The sequence below is a fragment of the Empidonax traillii genome, unplaced genomic scaffold, assembly GCF_003031625.1.
Source record: "Empidonax traillii isolate 1590-97213 ecotype Southwest subspecies unplaced genomic scaffold, ASM303162v1 scaffold1518:size97226, whole genome shotgun sequence".
NCBI classification, from domain to species: Eukaryota; Metazoa; Chordata; class Aves; order Passeriformes; family Tyrannidae; genus Empidonax; species Empidonax traillii.
This window is the reverse complement of record NW_020956711.1, coordinates 89,471-94,350: the sequence shown is the minus strand read 5'-3', so window position 1 is coordinate 94,350 and position 4,880 is coordinate 89,471. Positions and strand designations below refer to the sequence as shown.

Here is a 4,880-nt window from a genome sequence, read left to right as displayed (position 1 = left end):
TTTTGTTCCTTCTGCCACCCAATCCTGCTCCTTAGGCCTGTTGGCTGAAGCAGAAGTGTTGTGCAGGAAAGTGTGTAGAGAAGGAGGCTGTGCCAGTTCTCAGGCGTGCCTTTTAAATTACACAGACCGATTCTGAAGGTGCTCCAGAAAATGTGCTGCTTCCTGCTGCGGTCGGCAAGACTTTGGATGCACGCTCTGTTGCAGTGGAGCCCAGCAAAGGTAATTTCAGAGATACTGAATGGTTACCTTTGTAAACCTCTGTGGGGTGACAGACATGGTTGAGGAGAAGCCGAGTGACATAAGCACTCAGAGTAACAAGACAATTTTGACCTTTTCTTTTGGGATCCTGCCAGCAGCAGGAAAAGAGAAGAAGGAAGAAAATATTGTCCCCTCTTCTGGGAATAAGGTACTTAGTTCTGTTCTGGCTGAATTGCATTGCCTTTGGGTGAAGTCAGATGGAGCGTGATGCTGCACTCTTGACGAGGATCCTTTTCTCCACTGGGTCTCTGTTTTCTTGCTCGCTTAGCTGCCTACGTTGGAGAGAGAAAATCTTCAGCTAAGATTTGATTCTTCAACTCAAACAGATGCTCAGCTGGACATACAGGTGACTCTATTCGAGGTTGACACAGATACATCCCTAAATAGAGCCTGTCAGTGTAAGCACAAGTGATCTTACTCCTGAACTCATTTTGAAATACTGCTGAGAGGAGGTGATTGAGTCTGGATCTGTGCTATACTTTGGACCTCATTTGGATGGCATTCTGAAGCAGGAAGGGCTGGAATAAGGCTTGCTGCAAGTCCCATTTACGTTCCCTTTGAACACTTCCATAACTTGGTCAAGTGTCCCCCCACAGTCCTTGCAAAAAATTTATTTCTTAAGTCCAATCTAAATCTACCCTCTTTTCATTTTAAACCACTGCCTCTTATCCTGCCACTACTGGCTTCTGTAAACATCTCTCTCTCTCTTTTTATACTGAAAGACAGCAGTAAGTTCTGCCCAAAGCCTGCTTTTCCCTGGCTGAAAAAGTCCAAGTCTCTCAGCCTTTTTTCACAGGAGAGCTGTTCCAGCCCTCTGGCCATTTATGGCCTTCCTCTGGACTCATTCCATCAGGTCCATGTCTTACTTTTGCTGAGGACCCCAGAGCTGGACAGTGCTCCAAGTGAGGTCCCATGAGAGCAGAGTAGAAAAGGAGAATCCCCCCTTTCACCTGTCTGGCTAGCCTGATGACTGATCTCTTTATATAATCCCATCTGTAAAAGCATCTCTTGTGTTGTCGTGTTCTTACTGGTTTCTCCATGTTCATGGAACACCATTTCTTTAGCCATTGCTCACGCAGCTACTGGAAAAGCTTAATGAAGTTCTCGGAAAGAACTCTCCGGCAGAAGCTTCACTTGCAAATATGAAGACCCACAGCAAGGACGTGAAGGAAGAGAAAGTGCCGATGCAGGAGAAAGTGGAGAGGTCTGGAATTCAGGTATGGGAAAGGCTGTCTCTTGGCAGGGCCCAAGGCCTTCTTTGTAGTGCACCAGAGCAGGAAACTGATTTTTCCTTGAGAGTTTGATGTAATACCAGATGATTCGGTGTGCAGCTAGCTGTGGTGGGAAGGAACAGCACCCCTGCCTTTGGTGTTTACCTGTTGGCACGACTTGAAGTGAGAGTGGAGGGCTGCACTAAGGTGGTGTAGGGACTGAAAAATTCTATGTGAAAGATTTACTCAAGGAGGATAAAAGAATTTTAAGTCAAGCCCGGTTTGGACGCTAGGAAAGACCCAACACAGGGGAAAATGATTTCCCATGAATAGCACTGTCTGTATTTCTTTGGCTGCCTGTTTATGAAGCTGACTCCACTGTTGCAAGAAGAGAGAACGCATTCTCACAGACATGCTGTGGGGTCCCTGCTGGGGAGAGAAGAAATCCATAGAAGGACAGGGAGAGAACACAGCTTTGAAGTTATGTGCATGCAAAAGGTGTTGATATAAAAAGCACCCAGGCTACAGGCTGCACGCTCCTTCCTCCCGCTGTGATTTTTAGAGGGGTATTTTAGGGTTTTTGACTTCGGAGTAAACTTTGCCTTAACACCTTAGCCTTGCCTTGGTGTATGGGGTTACCTGTGTGTGTATGAACTCCAACAGGTGGTCTTAGTGTACTGGGCAACTGTGCAACAGGAGTAAGCTGAGTGACATATAATTGACTCAACTAGTTTTATAAGCCTGGTGCTTATGATGAGAAAGATCACTATCCAGGAAGTCACTTTCTCCTTCATTGGACAAGCACATGTGTATTCCTGTCAAAAAGCTGCTTCTCAAGTTTTGCAAAGCAGACTATGTGCTGAGAGAGGAGGGATAGGCATATTGGAGTGCTGAGCTGATGCTTCATAGTATTTCCTCATCACACCATCATCATCGTGGAGTTGCAAAGTCACTTTAGGAGCAGGAGGAGCTTCTAACTGTGTTGGAGTAGCCAAGTGTCTTGGTTCTGGCCAGGACAGGGTTAATTTTTGCAAACACCAGGAGGGGGCGTGGCTAGGACAGAATCATTATTCTATACCACTTCAGGTCATTGCTGGGTGTGGGGGAATGGAATCTCTTCTGGAGAGAACAGGTCCCTTCTGGTTGAGTAAGTGTGGTGGGGAAGGAGGAGCTGGATAATGCCAGTGCTGAGCATTTTGTATGTGGATCACTTGCCCATCTCTTGCACGCTTTTGGAGGAAGTAACGTGGGTTTCAAGAGTTTTCATGAGTGTCAAAGCAGTGCAGTTTTTTCGAACAAACGTAAGCTGTCTACTGAGGATTCTTGTTGGGGTTTGACATCTGCAGGAACCCAAAGAGCGTCATGTCCAGAATGAACGTTCTCCTGAGTTATTGAAGAACCCCCCAAAGGAGAAGGAAATAAAAATTTCCGGGAACCTGCAAGACCTTCCTCCTTCACACAACACGTCTTTACGTGCAGCTATCCGTGAGCTGCAAGAACGCTTCCATTGGTAAGCCAGTGCAGCAAAGCTTCCCTTTTTGTGATTGTGTAGAAACAAGAGGACTTACTTGTATCCCAGTGAGATACTAATACATGATTTTCAAAGATGCTTTTCATTTTAGATGAGATTCTTTCACACTGTTCCTTTGGGATCTGTGCTCTTCTGGACTTCTGTCATAAAGCCTGTACTTATTTTTCAGTCTCGAAGTTGACTACGCCAGGCTGGAAGCCACATTCCAGTGTCAAGCCAAAACCATAGAAATAATTGAGAAGTTGCGGCAAACCAAAAAGGTACTCAGGGCCTTCCCTTTTATGACCCACAGAGCCTTGTTCCATATTCATGTGGGCAAATTTTACAATGGGCTTTTCCTAGAGAGAATCTAGGAGAGATCAGTTCCTCTGTTCTACTGACTACAAAATGCTCTGAAAGTCCTGTCTGTTACCCAGCTTTCTGGCATTTTAAGTTGTCCCATGAGACCAAACCAAATCCTACCAATTGCCGTCTGTGTCAGGGGTTGACAGTAACGTACTTAAGTATTAGTGCATTACCAGGTTTAAGCGTTGTCTGCTTTAGACCAGTCAGAAGGTTGCGGCCTCAGACAGCACTTCAGACAGTCATACAGTAGAGGGATTTGGTACATTTCCTTGTGGGCTTTCCATGGGCTTTGGTGAAGCACTTCTTCCCGGTGGCCTGACTGGCATCATCAGACTGCGACAGGAATTCTTCACTTGCCTGTATTGCAGCCACCTTCCTGATTTAGAGACTGTGGATTCCCTGTCCAGAGGGCATGGGTCCATAATGCAATGAGATGACCTCCAAAGATGAAAATCCCTTTGCACAGTGGAGGGCACAGGGACCTGTGGCCTTACCAGGACTGGACACTCCGAGACATGGCAGGAACCCAGACTTTTGCCAGAGTGGCTCCTGGATGATAGGACAGGAAAGTTTCCTTAGCAGTTGCATCTGATTCCATGCATTCAGAAGCCAGGGGAATGGCATGAAGCTGTGTCAGGGGAGGTTTACTTCAGATGTTAGGAAAAGGTTCTTCACCCAGAGGGCAGTTGGACCTTTTCTCCATGCAGGAGACTTTCTTGGCACATTACTGCTCCAGCCACCCTCCGTGTTTTACAGAGCACAGGAGTCAGCTGCAAGGGAATATTTTCTACTCTTGCTATCCTGTCCACCCCCACAGCTGGTGCCAACTCTTTCTCTCCCACAGACATGCAATTGCTGCCACCATTCACAGAGGAGTGAGGCTCAAGCTACCACGAGAAACACAGCCACCTCTCCAGTGCAATTAAGCCAGCAGTGCTTGAGCCCTTTCAGTGAAGACTCCGAGGCAAACTACATGGAGAAGGGTGCTCTGGGGCTGAGATCTGCTTTGAGGCTCAAGACACCAGAACGCCCACCAGAACAACAGCCCAAAAGAGGGCTCCACCCCAGACTCCGCCTATTCTGAATATCGCACCAAAACTGTACAAACCCCTGACTTTACATGGATAACTTTGGGCTGGTTTTATCCAGCGTGAGCTGGCTTGCCCCCGACATTGCTGAAAATAAATACCTTTTGCTACCTAAACTCTCAACACTGACTCTGAGCAGTTTTCATTGCACCTTTTGAGGCACCACCCCCTGCTACCAGAACAGACTCATTTGTCCATAAAGTGAGGAAATGAAGTCTCCAAATTCCACATTGCCTAAATAGCAACAAAAGGCAATAACAAATGCAAAAGGACCGCACGTTTTGTGTCAAGTTTTGGAAGGCTGTAGAGACCTTTCATGCTCAGACAGCCCGAAGCAGAGCACAAAGGACCTGGCAGCAATCATTCTGCATGCACCATAGCTAATGACAGTATCATAGACCAGTATGGTAATCTACAGTAGATTTGCACAAAGTCCCAAAGTACCAG

General features: G+C 46.6%; 1 long non-coding RNA gene across 1 annotated transcript; it reads left to right on the top strand.

Moving 5' to 3' along the window:
* The first annotated feature begins 2,943 nt into the window (after nucleotides 1-2,943).
* On the top strand, nucleotides 2,944-4,221 carry LOC114070319. The gene is made up of 3 exons (XR_003573913.1): nucleotides 2,944-2,979; nucleotides 3,170-3,260; nucleotides 4,190-4,221. It is a non-coding gene; the product is annotated as an uncharacterized LOC114070319 (long non-coding RNA).
* The last annotated feature ends 659 nt before the right edge of the window (nucleotides 4,222-4,880 follow it).